General features: G+C 38.9%; 1 protein-coding gene across 1 annotated transcript in view; it reads left to right on the forward strand.

Annotated features, from left to right (window-relative positions):
* The window catches only part of CDC14A (cell division cycle 14A), a 291,416-nt gene that overhangs the window by 246,137 nt on the left and 27,618 nt on the right, over positions 1-17,661 (forward strand). The window lies entirely within an intron of this gene.

Below are 17,661 nucleotides of genomic sequence, written 5' to 3' on the forward strand. Positions count from 1 at the left end.
ACAGTAGTGCAGGAGCAGAATTTTGCAAAATATGAGTTATCTTTAAGGTTCTTCTGTAAGACTTTGCTTCAGAGATGGCAAAGTCCCTCCTCAATGAGATTCACTCAGCTAGTGAAGAAATCAAGAATTCGATCCTTTTAATAGCTTTTTGCATTCCTGGATCTAGGAGGTGTCATTAGATATTAAATCGACATTTGGTAAGCTGAGAGTTTATTGTAGGAGCCAGCAACAGTATGCACTTGTGAAAACAAATGAGGGGGCTTTTTCATTTAGGAAATGATTTCATGGTTTCTATAGCATGCACCAACTCATTGCAACCAACATCTTGTAACAGTTCTATTTGCCTTCCAAGTGTGATTGCTGTTTTGTTTTGTTTTTACATTCTGTAATTTAATGGTTGCTAAGGAGAGTAAGAATTTCTGTTGTATGCTTAACATTAAAAATATCTCAATGCACACGATATAATTAAACACTCATAGTACAATGACTTCATAGCTAAACTTAGCAGTTATTGCATGCTCCTAAGTGTTAGAACTTATGGAGAGTGCAGGTAGTGGATCAAAGGCTATACCCGACTAGACATGGGCCACTGGACATTCTACTTCTTCCAGAAGAAGAAGCCTTTCCTTCAGGACTACAACCCAAAAGGTTCATCTCTGATTACACAGGGCTCTTCTTATCCTTTCTTATCGCACAGGAAAAAAAAATCTGGTTTGATATTTGTAGACAGAGTAGTTAGCAAGATGAACCAGTGACATGATTTGGTTTCTACAAAGTCATCTGTGTGCTTGGGGTTTGGAACACTGGATAGCAACAAGTTGACACTGGTTTCAGTTTAGTACTCATAATACCCTGACAAGTATCATTGTGCATGTGTATACAAGGACTTATTAACTCTGTCATATGAAGAATGTAAAGTGCAAATGGAAGTCAAAATAGCATCTTTGAGATTTATAATTTTAGCAAATCTCCTATTTGTGAAATTATTTTGAAATGGCCACTTGCTATGTAGGAGCAAATAAAATCACTCTTGGGGATTAAAATGGAAACAAAGTCATAGTTCTGTTTTTTTTTTCATTTTAAAAGTAATGCTATATCACTATTTGGGCAACCAGTTACATCAAGTCTAGCCCCACAGTAGCCATAATTGCCCTAGTAATACAGACAAAATCCTTTCCTTTGCTTAGCATCTGAGGGAGGCATAGAGGTATCTTAGACAAGTGGCTAACCAATGAAGAACCAGGCTCAGTTTCAGTCTACTACATTAACTTCCTGGTGGATCTGTTCTCAGTTGGCTTCTTTATGGCATCATAGCCTCCAGACATGGATTTCTGCTACCAAGTGTATGGACTTTTTGTCTGAATTATGGGGGTGATTGTGACTGTTTCTATGGCTGTACAATAATTCTTTCATTCTTGGGTAGATCAGTAATCACACATCTGACCTCACTGAGGTATGCACTTCCTCCATAAGTGCAGATCACACCCTCCCATAACTTTTGTAACTCTTGTCCCCCATCCTCGCATAAATACTCCACAGGGGTTCTAGTGTGCATCTTAGAGGGATACTAGTAAATGTATTTTTTTCTTTTTCATGTGGAAAAGTTGTTCAAATTCTAAATAAGGACTTTTGTGGCTTAGGATATTATGAGAGTTATTGGAAGAATTGACTTATTTGTAGGGGAAAATCCATAGCTCAGATGCATTAAGAGAAAAGTCTGTATAGCAGAGATGCATTAAAAGAGTCAGCTAATTGACGTTTTATTGATCTAGCTATCTTGTGCATGCAGCAGTTTTCTAAGGTATCACATTTTCTCACTTGAAATGTGTGATTAAAGTTCAGACTACAACTCCTTGGACTACTTTTTGTCTTATTTTCTTTATCTGCTTTCAGAGACACTACTGTACATTGTCTTTCTATTTGAAATGACTGATTTTGTGGAAGGCCTTTGGGTTTGGGAGCTCACTATCCACCAACCAACTGAAAAAAACTCATCTGTGACTTAGATAAATTCCAGGCAACTTTATGCCTCAGGCACAGAGAAGTTGACACTTATCCAATGATATGCAACCAGTAAGCATTAAAAAGCAGAATTTAAATACAGATTTTCTTGACTTTAAGTCCTTCATTCTATCCACTGGGCCGTGCATTTTTTCTTCTTGATTTGACTTCTTCCATCAACACAGATCAGCAACCTATCTGTAATTTACAACTATAAAGAAGTGACTGAGGCACTGAGGGCTTAAGTATCATAGCCAATGCAGGTGTTGAACCCCAGGGCTTCTAGCCTCTTTGACCAGCTTCTTGACTCCAATTTTACAGGTTGCTTCCCTTAGTCCATGTTCCTCCAATTTTATACTACATGACATTATGGTGATTAGCACTAACAATGATTAAGCAACTTCTTGGTGTCCTTACTTATTTTTATTTCTAGTTTCCAAAATTTGTCACATTTCAGATCATCTCCTGAGCCATACTCTCCTGAAAATCATCCTCTTCAATGTTCACTCTTGCCAGACACAAATGTAATTTTCAAGATTTGTTTTCTGCAAACCATTAGAATCTTTGCCATAAAGATGTAATAAGTCATCAAGAATAGTCAATTTCAAGATACTTCCTATTGCCATAGGAAGATGCTAATAGACATTGTTATAAGTATTGCCAGTTTTTCATGTTAGAATTAATTTATGTGAGATTCACGAAAGCCTGTGAATACAATATGAATGCTGGAATACAAGAGGTATAAGTATAAGTGTGGTCAAGGAAACATGCTAGGACTCTGCTCCTAGGGTTGGTAGATATTGTTTTTATTCTCTTCCCTCAAATTTCATATCTAGAAACTGAACATATCTGAGCATCAGGCTCAGACCTTAGCCCAGAAACAGGTCTTGATTTTGGCAGACCCTTTACCCAATGGATATCTTTTGAGGCTCTTTTTCTCCCCCTCATTTTCCACTGTGGTCACTGCAAAGCCATCCTGTTTGTCTTCATGCTTAGGTTTGGCATGTGAGTAGCTTTCCACTCAATTGGCACCCCATTTATTGTAGTATGGAGAAGTTTAACATTGAGTCTCTCCCTCCACTAGCCCAGCCCCATTGGTGAGACCTACTCTGAGGTTTATAGGTAATTAGCTCTGCAGGACTGCTTTTACTTGTAATTTAAAAGCAACCCATGAAGTGCCTGGAGTTGTCTTAACAGCTAAGAGCTGGCAAGTGTTTAAGCTGCTGCTATTAAATACTGTTAATGGAAGCTATTTTTTTTTTCTTATTTAAATGAAACCATGTATTATCCACAGGGGAAGAAAATATCCTAATGACTATCGTGGGTTGTCCTTTTCCTTCACTTTGTTTTTCATGACTATAAGACTTAGTTACTACTCTCCCCCTCACTCCCACTCACCCACCTTCCAGAAGCAAGAGTGACAACAATCACATATTCTTCCTTATAAAGAGCTATCCAGTGTTGAGTACTTATTTTACACCATATGGAGGTATCCAGGAATGGACAAGTCATAGTGTGTGGTGGGTGGGATGAGGGCTGGTAATTTTTTCCTGACAGGGTCATTTATAGGCACTTATATTGGTTGGCAGAATATTCTTCTCCGGAGAGGCAGTAGGGGAAATCAAGCTCTAGCAAACATGGGATCAGATTTATAGCTAAAAAGCATCTTAGAAGTCATTTGCAAAATAAGGGGATTGGAGTAGATGACCTCTGAGGTCTCTTCCAGCTCTGCATCCATGACTATCTTATTATCTAGTCCGACGTTCCCGCGTAGTTTTACCGATAATGAAAAAGAGGCCAAAAGAGGTTAAGTGACGTGCCTAATTTAAATCAGGAAAATGGACAGCACCAGCATTTAAAATGAGATTATTTGTCTCCAAATATAACCCTCTGGGACTAGCTATCCTATACATGTGCAATTGATTTTTTAACCCAATTGTGAGGCTTAATATTTATCCCTACTAAATTTCATCATCTCAGATTTGACTCTTTTGTTCTATCCTTATTAACTTTTTGGTTCCTAACTCTGTGATTCAACATTTTAACATGTTTTGGCACCTTTTTTAAATCTTCAGATTTGATTAGTATGACATCTATACTTTTCACTTATGACAATGATAAAATATTGAACAGCACAGGACTGAGAGACACCTAGTGCATTCTACTAGATACCTCCAAATGTGTTGACATTGATGCATTAATCACTACTCTCTGATGCTAGCCATTGAATCAGTTGAACAGGTTGCCCTGGGAGGTAGTGAGTTCCCCCTCGCAAGAGGTCTTCAAGCAAAGTATGATCATCTGTTGGGGATGATATAGAAGGGATTCTCTTAGTAGGATTGGAATTGATGACCTCTGGGTCATTGCAATTGAAATTCTTTAATATTATCATCTAGCTCACGTTTCTCCTTTTTGCTCACAAGGATAAAATGATGCCTTCCTAATGCGAGATACACTATGCCTATAGTGTTCTCCTACTCCAGCAGGGAAAAGAAATAAATCTTTTTTATAGTGCCTACTATGCGTCAGGTATTATTCCAAACACTTTCCACGTCGAATTTCATTTAATCAGTACTTTAGCAATCCTCTCAAAAATGGCTATGAGGTCAGTCAGGCATGACCTGTTCTTCAAGCAATGTTGCTTCTCAGTGGCGCCATTTCCCTTTCTAAATGGTCATATCTCTTTAATAATACATTTTGGATTTTTTTCCAAAACGAAGGTCAGATTCACTATTGTATAGAATGAACAATTTGTGCTCTTTGCTTTTTAAAAAATTTGACATTTGCCTGTTTCTAATTCTCTAGTGTTTCTCTCATTGTCCACGATTTTCAAAGATTACTGAAAATGATTCAGGAGTTACATCCATTAACCCTTTCAGAATCCTGGGATGTATTGTCTCCGACCCCAGAGGCATGAGCTCATTGAGAGTAGCTAGGGACTTGCCATCTATCTGATGTGGCTTTCAACTACCAGTTAAGCAGATACCCACCCCAATCCTTCCCAGACTGAATATCATTCTCAGTAGAGAAAGCAAGCAAAGCCCTTCGCTCATTATCACTGACCATTATCACTCATCCATCTACTCCCATCAGCAGCATTTTTATCATTCCCAAAAAGCTGTAAAAGACATATTTGTAACCATAGCAAGGCTGGGGAGAGTGAAGATTATCCTCAGTTGATTTGAGGGGAGATAGAGATACTAGCAATCAGAAGCTATTGAATGGGGAGAGCAAGGCAAGGTAGGGGAGGAACTCACCCCCATCCATAGCTGACTGCCTCCTATTTGAACTCATTCTTTTTTTTCCTTTTTTTTTTTTGGTGAGGCAATGGAGGTTAGGTGACTTGCCTAGGGTCATACAGCTAGGAAGTATTATGTGTCTGAGGCCAGATTTGAACTCAGGTTGCGTTATCCACTGCGCCACCTAGCTGCCCCTAATTTTTTTGGGGGGTAAGTCAATTAAGTGACTTGCCCAGAGTCACACAGCTAGTGAGTGTTATGTGTCTGAGGTCAGATTTGAACTCAGGTCCTCCTGACTCCAAGGCCAGAGATCTATCCACTGCACCACCTAGCTGCCCGCTAAACTCATTATTTTTGCTATCTACATTTTATATACCCTGTCATTCCTATGCTGCTGAAGCATGTACCCTTTGAATTCAGCATCCTGGATCAAAGCTGTGATCACCTTTCTCTTAGTTATGACTCTGATCTAAGAAGAGACCCAAACAGGTTAATAGAAAGCTGGAATGTAAAGACAAATAAAGCCCCCAGGATTCATAAAGGCAACCAGTTTATAGGATTAAACAAGCAGTTGTGAATGGAGTGAGAGAGCAAATGGTTCTGAAATCTGATGGAGGTTGGTCCATACCAGTTAAGTTAGGAAAACACAGAGCAAGGAAGGGAGCATGAAATCGTATGTATGAGAGATAGGTGATCTTATGCAAAGATGCAGCCTGAGACCAAGGTGATGGCTGTGGTAACCAAGCCCTCTTCTTATTCAGTTGCAGCTGTGGGCCTGGACTTCAGGTCATAGTGATCATTCCTATAGCAAGGATTTCTTTCACCATTCATTGAACATTTAGTAAACGTATTTATTATATTAGTTCTATCCTCATTTATATGCCCTGTCTCTCCAAAGAAAATGACGGGTGCCTTTAGAGTGAGAACCATGTCTCATATAGGCATCCACGGACCCTGGGCCAGATGTGCATGAGTGTGCCCACATACTCTAAGGTGAACATGACTACTGATTATTCCTTTCCCCCCCAGAAGAAATTCTTAGATTTGGGGGTTCAGCTTTCCTGATACTATTCTTTTTTTTAATCCTATGTTATTGATCTCTTTGGAGGTTTTATTTTTTTAATTTTATTTCCTTCAAGAGATCGGTTAAAGGGTAGGCTTGCCCCAAGGTGTGTTGGCATTCCCAGGCCATGTTCTCTGCATGCCTATGACATCATATTGTCTGTAATTCATTGTTCAGTATTCTGAAAAGGAAAGGACCAAGCCTTTATAGTGTACCTACTACGTGCCAGGCATTGTGCTAAGCACTTAATAAATATGACTTCATTTGCTCCTCAGAACAACCCTGGGAGATAGATATCTTACCCTCATTTTGAGCAGCTAGGTGGCACAATGGATAAAGTATGGGCCTGGAGACAGGAAGACTCTTCTTCCTAAGTTCAAATCTGGCCTCAGATAATTACTAGCTGTGTGATTCTGGGCAAGTCACTTAACCCTGTTTGCCTCAGTTTCCTCATCTGTAAAATGAGCTAGAGAAGGCAATGGCAGACTGCTCCAGAACCTTTGCCAAGAAAACCCCAAATAGGATCGTGAAGAGTAAACATACTGAACAACAAAAAAATTAACCCCATTTTTACAGTTGAGGAAATTGAGGTAAACATAGGTCAAGTGACTTGCCCTGAGTCTCTTAGGCTGGATTTGAACTCAGGTCTTCCTAACTCCAAGTCCAGCACTCTATCCACTGCACCACCTAGTGGGAGCTTGATAAATATTGGCTGATGAGAAAGATAATATCAGACAGTGAGCAGGAGGAGGAAAACCAGCTTTTGGTCTCCCCTCCTGTCCAATTTATCCTTTAGCAAGCTAGTTCTAAGAATATCACCTCCCCTAAATCATTTCTTGCTGAAGGATGTCTCAGGACAACTACAGTACCATAATAATACATCAGAGTATGAGTCTGTGAATCATGGTGTTAACGGTGGGGGTCCGGTTGGTGATTTCATCCTCCTGTTACTTCCAAACTGGTTTCTCTGAAATCATCTCAGTCACAAATTTTCTTTTCAATGTAAGGTGAAACTGCCCGAGAAGTTCAATAATTCTTGGGAAATCTCTTTTTCCCCTTGGTTTTTTCACAAACTATAATTATTGACATATACAGAGGTCTTATGTGCTTGATAGAGTCACCTTGAGACTTGGGGAAAGAGTCTAGGAAATATCTTCCCTGGTCCTTGCTATTTCTCAGAATTATAGGATTGGAAGAAACTACTAGATTTCTTCTAGTTTAGTTTTCTACTGCTTTTCCTGTCTGACATTCTTTAAATCTTCAAATCTCATCTAAATCCCTTTTGAGGTAAGTTCTACCCATTTGCTCTTATTTCATGCTAATTTTGTTGTGCCATCAGCATTTAGCACAGTACCTGGCACATAATAAGCATTTAATAGATGTTTGTTGACTGAACATCGGCTCATTGTGGTCATGAAGTCCCATGTCATGCTGAAATTTGCGAGTTAGAGTAGCAAAAGTAGCCTGGGTTAATTAGTAAATTCATCATTAATAGAAGTATGTAAGAAGATGTTGGATATCTGTCGGGGATGTTGTAGGAAGTATTTTTGCCTCGTATAGAAGGGTGAACGAGATTGTCTCTTCAGGGCCTCGCAACTGCACATTCTTTGGTTTTGCATCATTTCTTTCCATGGTTGAGGACAGAAGGTCAATTCCAGGTTTGTGGCGTTGAGTAGGGACATGCTGAAACTAGCTTGCATAGGCTCAAGCTTGAGCATTTATACCTTGGAAATCACTAAATGCTACAAAACAAGTCTTGATTTATTGTGTTGTTGATGGACCAGACTTAAATGATGGAGAAAATGTTGATGAAACTGATTAAATGTTAAATTATGTCACAGATACTTTTTTTTCAGAGAGCCAGTTGTTAAACATTTACCAGCACACCAAGGCAAAAAGAGCTTCTATCTGGGAATTAAAACTTGGCCCTTAGCTTTGGCATGACTACTTCATAGCCAATAGAAGAGCAAAATTGCACTTGATATTGTTACCAACTTTTCTACCTGGATCTTCTGTCCTTTCTGTTTTATTTGTTTCTGTTCTTGTGCCACTGGTCTGTTCTGTTTTGACTCCTACTTGTCTAACCAATTCTTATTCTCCTCTGCTAACTTGCCATACATTTCACTTCTCCTACCTGTGGATTTCCCCTAAGATTCTGCAGGTCGTCTCCTTCTCTCCCTCTGTACTCACTCTCGTTAACTTTATTGGTTCCTATGGGTTTAACCATTATCTTCATGCAGATGATTCCCGGATCTAGGCAGCTAGTTGGCACAGTAGATTGAGCACTGAACCTGGGGTCAGGAAGACCTGGGTTCAAATCTTGCCTCAGTTACTTACTGGCTGTGTGACCCCGGGAAAGACACTTACTCTTTGTCTACCTCAGTTTCCTCATCTGTAAAATGGGGATAATATTAGCACCTATCTCACAGGGTTGTTGTGTGGATTAAATGAGATATACTTGTAAGGTACTTTGTAAATCCTAAAGAGCTAATTATTATCAATAAATCCTTCTCTACTGTCTCCTTTGAGCTTCAATCCCAAATCACCAATTACCCATTTGCTATTTCAAATGGGATATTCTGGATATATCTTAAACTCCAAATATCCAAAGCAACTCATCTTTCCCCTTAAGCCCTACTCTCTTCAAACTTTCGTATTTATGTTGAAGGCACCATCATCCTTTCAGTGTCTCATTTTCCTGATCCCAGCATTATCCAGGCCTCCTTGTTGTCCTTTACCCCATATATCCAATCAGTTGCTAAATCTTGGCATTTTCACCTTCACACCTCTCACATCTAATTCCTTCTAGCCACTCATACAGCCACCACCTTAGTTCAGTACTCCCTTTGTAGAGAGCTCCAAATGTCAGTCATCTCTTCATTTGCTACCAACTACTCGGCCTGGTTTCAACTCCATCATAGTCTTCAGCATGTCCCATTCAGGAAACATCACTAGGAAACCCGTAATTATAGAGATTGCCTCACCTTTGCTACTCACACCTCATCCATACTCTCACTTGCTTCTGCCTCTCTAATCAGAGGCCTGGAGGTTAAAGCGGAAAAACTCCTCCCAGAGCCTGCCTTTACAGGAAATGCAGAATACCAGCCGGCCATCTCTTCATTTGCCACCAGTTGTTCTGTTTGGTTTCAGCTCCACCATCACCTTCATCAACACCCTGTGCCAAGTACCCTCTGGCACTCCCCCCTCCTTTTTCAACTTCCTTTTCTATATTGTCTTCCCCCATTAGATTGTAAGCTCCTTGAGGGTAGGGACTCTTTATTTTTCTCATTTATATCCCCAGCACTTAGCATAATGCCTGGTACACAGTAGATACTTAATAAATGTTTATTGTATCATATCATCACCTCTCACCTATATTATTGCTGCAGCCTCCTGGTTGGGCTTTCTGACTCAAGTCTCTGCCCTCTAGTCCACCCTTCTCATTACTGCTAAAGTGATTTCCATCTGACCACAGGACTTTTTAGTGGTTCCTTATTGCCTCTAAGATAAAACATAAATTCCTCTGTTTAGCTTGCCCTACACGGGCAGGCACCCACCCCAGCCTCAGTAGACATCTTTCTTCCTCCTGAACACTAAAATCCAGGTAAACTGATCTTCTCTCCACTCCTCACACACAATATTTCATCTCCTATCTCCGTGTCTTTGCACCAGCCATCTCCCATGCTTGGGATTAATCTTCTCTTTACAGAGCCTCTCTCTGTCTGTTTGCCTCTGTCTGTCTCTGTCTCTGTCTCCGCTCTGTCTCTCTGTCTCTGGGTCTCTCTCTGAGTCTCTCTCTGTCTGTCTCCACTCCTTCCCCATTCTTGAAGCTGTAAGGCAGAGAATGAGACCCTGTAGAATTTTGCTATAGCATGAACTTTAAGACTTGAAATGTAAATTAGTAATTTGATTTAAAACTCTTACAAACGGCATTTTGATGTCTTTCTTGGGGAGATCAATTAAAAGACATGTATTGTTGGGTCAATTATTTTTTATGTCTCCAGCAAAAAAGGTGCCTTTAATGGATTCAGTTCCCCAGGTGAGTTCTTCTCCATGTGCTAGATGCAAGTGTAGCTTCACCAAGACCCTTTACAGTTTCTGCATCCACTTCCTGCTGTGTTTGCAGTGGGTAACATACTGCAATACTCCAACTAAGCACACACTTGAGTCTCAATGTAGTGCTATTTTGAGTTCATTGAAAAAACAAATCATGGTGCAGTGGATAGAATGCTGGGCCTGGAGTCAGGAAGACTCATCTTCCTGAGTTCAAATCTGGCCTCGCTAGCTGTGTGATCCTGGGCAAGTCACCTAACCTTATTTGCCTTAGTCTCCTCATCTGCAAAATGAGCTGGAGAAGAAAATGGCAAAGCACTCCAGTATCTCTGCCAAGAAAATCCCAAATAAGTTCATAGAGTCAGACGTGATTGAACAATAAAAAGCACGTGAAAACCAATAATTCTCAGACTTCTTTGCTATATAAATCTTACCTATATCCAATGCTTAGCATATAGTAAGTGCTCAATCCATACTTTTTCATTCCTGTTCATTCATTCGTTGAACAATTCAGAAATACTTGATTTAGAGATGTTTCATTATTAATATACAGAACAGATGTTAGTGATCCATTGTCAGAACCACCTGTCCTTTGAGCTATTTTCACTAGTAGCGGAAATAGATTGTATAATACTGTTTTCAGAGTTGTAATTAGATTGTTTTTCTCTGCTTTTCCTTTCCTCTCCCCTCCCTTTTCTTCTACCTTTTTCCCTCTCTCTCACTCCTTTTTTTTACATTCTCCTTGTCATCCTCCTCCTTCCCTTTCTCTTTCTTCTCCTTCTTTTCTCCTCCCCTTTCTCCTCCTTTTCTTTCTTCTCTTTCTCCTCCTTTTCTTTCTTCTCTTTCTCCTCCTTTTCCTCCTCCTCTTCTCTTTCTCCTCCTCATTCTCTTCCTCTCTTTTTCCTCCTTTCCCATCTCCTTTTTCCACTAACATCATCACCATTACTCATTAATTTTTTGTTGAGGCTAGGGACTGGAAATATAGAGAAGAATCCAAGGGCTTATTATTGAACTTGGAGAACAGAGCATACTTAACAAATAATGAATGACATAAGGTAGCATAGACAAATACCAAATGACTAGTAGTGATAATTGCTATAAGATTTCAGAGGGAGTAAGATGGACTAGACCTATGATATCGTTGGTATAGGGAACTCCCATATAAGAAAAAAATTTTCTTTACCAGTGCAAAATGAAACTTTCTCTGCCTTAGGGAATTGCCTCTTTAAAACAGTAACTCACAGAACCTCATAATTGGAAGGGATCTCAGATGTCATCAAGTCCAATCTATACTAAAAAAAAAATTCCCTCTACAACATACCTAGCAAGTTATTTGAAGACCTCTAGTAAGAGGGAACTCATTACTTCATTACCATACCATGAGAAAGGCAGCATGTTATAATGTTAGACTTAACAGAGTCAGAAAGAAATATTTGGGTTCAAATATTTGCACCACTTACTAGCTGTGCAGCCATGGGCATGTCACTTAATTAATCAACCAACCAATCAATCAAGTTCCTACTCTGTGCAAGGCACTGTGTTAGGTGCTGGAGATAGGGTAATGAAAACATTTCTGTCCTCAAGAAGCTTATATTCTATTGGGATTAAGTGAGATAATATGTGCAAAACATTTAGCAGTGTCTGGTACATAGTAGGCACTTAATAAATGCTTGTTTACTTCCTTCCTACTGTTAGACAACTGAATATTAGATGACTTTGTCATTTAATATTGCTAGCTAGTCAGGCTAGCCTTTTTTCATCAGGTGTTGATTCATTTACCTTTATCTTGCAATATTTATTCATAGATGTCTGGACTCTTTTATCTGACCTAGAAATTATATTCTCTTCTGTTATTATTATCTCCCCTGCAGGTTTATCTGCTTATGCTCAAGGTCTTTAATTGAATTTTCTTCTTCCTGTAATCTTTGGTAATTTCAGTCTTTTTCCTTTTTATTGTCCCTATTTTTCTCCCTTTCTGACTCCTTCCCTTTTGAGTGTGGTTTCCTTGGAGATTGTACCTCAAAGCAGTTTCAGACCATTCTAATACTGGGTAATCCTTCTTTAAGGGGACACAGAACTGACTCTAACTGTATTCCGAACTCTCTCAAAATTAGTGGAATACTACATAGCCATACATATATCCTTCTATTGTTCTCTCTGTTCCTCAGCTTTATGACTGGGCTTTGTTCTGACACAAAAATATATTGCCCTAAGAGCTGCTTTCATAGCAAGAATAAGCTTCTGACTTTTGGATTTCCTTAGTACTGGGGTGGTGGTGATATAGTAGAGTTCTGTTAAAGCACATGGGCTGTGTACCCTTATTGTCATAGCATGGTGAGCAATGGGAGAGGGCATGCTCAGTGATCGTGTTCAGGGATGGTGAGTAACCATCCCTGCTTCTAGGTCATTGAATGGCTACTTCATTTGGGTTCTTAGTGTCTTAGACATTGAGACAGTTGAAATTGCTTTATTTCTTGTGCATAATTCCTTTTCGGAGAAGTTTGGAAGGTTGTAAGGATTAGAAAAATTGTTTAGATCTCCATTTTGTTTAGATCTCCATTGCAGATGATACAAGGCTAGGAACTTTTGAAGTTCCTAGCCTTGTATCATCTGCAATTTTGATAAGCATTTCACATGTACCATTATCTAAGTCACTGATAAAAAAAAAAATTTTAAACAGCGTAGGGCCAATCACATATCCCTAAGGCATTCCACTGGAAATCTTCCAAATTATCAACTACTCTTTAGGTTGGGTCATTCAACCAATTCTGAATTCCTTTAACAATACTATTATTGGGTGACCCATATCTCTCCACATCTTGTCCACAAAAATTGTTTGTAAGACTTTTTCGAATTCTATATACTCCATATTTGCAATATTCTCCTGATATACAAAAAAGGGAAATTGGGTTAATTTTGATAAATCTGTACTATTTCTTTGTAGTCACTGTTTCTTTAACTGTTTTTCAGTACAATATATTCTAGAATATTGTCAGGAATTGTAATTAGCCTCCTGGGGGCACTGGAATGATCCGGGGGGATGATAGTAGCCTTGGGGGTAATTGGGGGGTGTTGTATAAAAATAAGAGTGCCCCATAAGGAAAGAAGATAAGAAATTTTTGAAAAACCATTCCTACATTTTATCTATTGTGTAACAGTTAAAGTAATAGTGATTACATTATTTTCAAAATACACACTCAAGGGGGCAGCTAGGTGGCACAGTGGATAGAGCACCGGCCCTGGAGTCAGGAGGACCTGAGTTCAAATCCGGCCTCAGACACATAACACTTACTAGCTGTGTGACCCTGGGCAAGTCACTTAACCCCATTACCTAGCCAAAAACAAAAACAAAATACACACACAAAATGCAAGTTTTAACTGCTCAGTGGTCCAGTCCACCTACAGGTCTTTACAGCAAGTGTTGGCAGGCGAACCTGTCATGCACTGTCGGGAAGTCTAACATGCATCGGCAGGAATATGTGCATATCATGACTTGTTTACAATACGATATTTTATGGCTACCTGACACAATAATGCATCATAAAATTTCAATGCAGAAAAAAATACAAATTTATAATAAATTATAAATTTGAGATGCATCATTTTAAAAAATATTTTATATTTTTTGAAATGATGCCCAAAAAAACCATTAAAGGGTTAAAGAAAATAGATTTCCAGGGGGGTGCTGAGTATTTTTTTTTAAAGGGGGTGGTAGGCAAAATACATTTTGGAACTTCTAGTATACTCTGTCCTCTCTCTCTCTGGAAAATAGGAACATTTGTTCTTCTCAATTCCTGGAACACCTCTCCCAGTTTCCACAATCTTCCTAAGTTCAACAATGGCTCAGCAATCACATCTGTTAGGTTCTGTATCCTGTTGTAACAGACAGTCCTGGCTCAGACCAGTCTCCTATTAACTTAGATTTGATATTGGGACAAAATGAGACACTTACAGGTTGTTCAGCATTTAACAAAATGAAGCTTACGTAGCTATCACATGGAAAGGATGTTCAACAAGGATATTGCAGCACTAAACTTGGGTTCCACGCCACTTTCTCTAATAGAGCAGTGAATGGTGGCTCATGCAGCCTTGAGACACACTCCACCAAATCTGAAGGGCCCACACTTCATGAATGCAGGATTTTTTTAATGCCCTTAGGCAACCAGATAGCCAAGTCAACATAGCCAGAGAACACCAGGAAGTTGTTTCAATGGAGACTCAACTTGAGCCTTAATCCAATTAAGGGCCAGTCAAGTTTTGGGAATAGCTTCCCTAACCTTTATGATGGGGCAGGAACCTATATGATAGGGAAGGAACATTGGTAGCTGGTGATCCTATCACACCTGGCATGTCAATCAGTCAACAAGCACATTTAGTGCCTACTATGCACCAAGTATTATGCTAAGCACTGGGGATACAAAGAAAGGCAAACAATAATAATAATAATAATAATAATAATAATAATAATAATAATAAAAACCCCAAAAGACTAAAATTTTGAAAACCAAATTCAAAACTCAATCTCTGCTCTCAAGGAGTTCATAGTATGATGAGAGAGACAACATGCAGAAAACTATGTATAAACAAGATACATGCAGAATAAATTAGAGATAATCTCATAGGGAAGACACAAAGATTAAGGAGAACTTTCTTTATAACATTCATTAATTTTTTTTTTAGTTCCAAATTCTCTTCCTCCCTCCAGCCCTTCCCCCATCCATTGAGAAAGGCAAGCAATATGATATCAATTATATATGTGCAAGGGCTGGTAGGTGGTGCAGTGGATATAGTGCTGGGTCTGGAGTCAGGAAGAACTAAGTTCAAATTCTTCCTCAGCCACTTAGTAGCTATGTCTCCCTGGGCAAGGCACTTAACCCTGTTTGTCTCAGTTTCCTCATCTGTAAAATGAGTTGGAGAAGGAAATGGCAAATCACTCTAACATTTTTGCCAAGAAAACCCCAAAAAGGGGTCACAAAGAGTCAGATATGACTGAAAAACAACTAAACAATAATATATGTGAAGTCTTGCAAAACATTTCTAGGAAGGGTTCTTGTAGAAGGTAGGACTTTATGGGAAACTTTAAGGAAGCTAGAAAAGATAGGAGGCAGATGAGGAAGGAGAGTTCTAGGCATGGGGGACAGCTCGTGAAAACATGTGACTTTGGGAGTTGGAGTGTCATGTGTAAAGAACAGTATAGAAAAATGAAATAGTGTCACTGGTAAGGGTGGGAGGCAGAGAGAGTAAGATGGAAGAAATCTAGAAAGGTAGGAAAGGGCCAGGTTATGAAGGATTTTAAAACCAAACAGAAGTTAATCCTTGAGTTAATAGGGACTGGAATTTGTTGAATAAGAAGGTGATGTGGAAAGACCTGTGCTTAAGGAAGATCAATTTGACAGCTGAGAGTTGGAGAGTAGCTTATCTGGGTCAGATGACATGAAGTCATCAAGGGTAGCTAGGTACTCTTTTACTCCCTACTTAGATTGAGTTTCAACTCCCTATTAGCCATTTTTCTCTGTCTTTTCTAGTCCAAAGATCATTGTCTTCAACAGAGAAAAAAAGAAGCAAATTATGAGTTGAGCGTATCTGCCTTCAGTCCATCATCATCATTATTATTACATTCAAACCAAGTAGTGATTTTATTTCTATTTTGAATCTACTCTTTTCCTTAACACAATTTGAACCTCCCTACCTTTTTTGCAGTTGTTGATGTCTTTAGTTTTTATCCCTAGCCACATTGGCATTATTTTTCTAGTTTTATTTTTATATATTCCTGTAAGAGCTATGCATTTACATTCATCCTCTGTTATCTTCCTTTGCTCTCATTTTCTGTATAGCTTTTAAAAACCAAAGTTAACCTGTTGATGAGTTCACTTTGTATACACATTGGTCTCTTTAGATAACTCTACTTTTATTTTTTAACTCTTCAATGGAATTATCTCTCTTCATGTTTTCAGAATTCCATCTTGGAAACCTTCCAATTTTGTCCTGTAAATCTTCTACAAAGATTTCCCTCAGTGTGCTGGAGACCTGCTCTCTTAACATTAAATTGGTCCTGATGGAATATGTAGGCTGTTCATCTGTTAGCCCTTGTCACTACTGGTCGTACATCTTTAAAAAATTTTATTATTATTATGCATGTAACATTACCACTATGCATATACCATACATGATACCATATACATAAATCACTATATACAATTGATATTACATACTCTCAAAATATGAGAACACCAGTAACTCTCCACAAATATAGGACAACTGCTAGTTTGTATACTTTGCACAAAACTTTTTCAGCTTCTATTATGAAAAAAAGGTATAAATTATTCAAATGGAAGATCAGATTTAACACCTTCACTTTGAAGGCAGGACTGTTTCTATGATTCTCTGTCTCTTAAACGTGGGGATTTCACTTTGCAAAGACCATTGCAAATGGTCGCCATTCAGCTCCGCTAAGAAAGGGGCAACTCTTTAAGCATTTGCTTCCTCCCCAGTAGGTTTTCTTGGAGATAATACCTGCTACTTAGCTTATAAAGATACTTTAAGAATGCCCTAGATCTCCCCATGGAGCTACTAAAGAATGGATGGGAAATACAATGAAGTGTCTAGATGAAAAAGTTTTATATAGAATATGCTTCTTCCCAGCAATCTGGTGTAAATCAATCAATCAATCAATCCATCAGTCAATCAATCAAGATGAATATATTAGGCACCTGATAAGTGGCAGGTACTGTGTCAACAGTCTTTGGCCTCAAAAACCTTACATTTTGTTAGGGTAGATGACATGTAGATAATGAAGTCTATAAAAGTATAAATACAAAGTAATTGGAGGGGGTCAGACTCTAGCAGTTGGGGAAAATCAGAAAAGACTTGTTCTAGGTTGGGCATTTGAGATGAGCTAAGAATCAGGAATACAGAGATTCTATGAGGTAGAGGTGAAGATGAAATTTCAGGTATGAGGGACAGCCTTACACAAAAGCATGGAAACAGTGGCTAGAGTGTCATATGAAGAATGGTTATAAGGTCAGTCTGGCTGGACTAAAGCTTACACGAAGGGAAGGTAGGTAGGTTGGATACAGTCTGAGAAGGGCTTTGAATACCAGGGAGACTTGTATTTGGTTGTTTGATCTTAGAGGTAATAGGAAGTCTTTGGAGTTGGTTCATTTATTTATTTATAGTAGAAAAGTGATGTGGTCAGGCCTGTACTTTATGCCACTTTGGCAGTTGTGTGAAGGATGGATTAAAGAGGTGAGAGACTTGAAGCAGGGAAGTCAATTAGGAGGCTGTTGAAATAGACCAGAGGCAATG

Source organism: Vombatus ursinus, unplaced genomic scaffold (genome assembly GCF_900497805.2).
Source record: "Vombatus ursinus unplaced genomic scaffold, bare-nosed wombat genome assembly UNPS02014787.1, whole genome shotgun sequence".
NCBI classification, from domain to species: Eukaryota; Metazoa; Chordata; class Mammalia; order Diprotodontia; family Vombatidae; genus Vombatus; species Vombatus ursinus.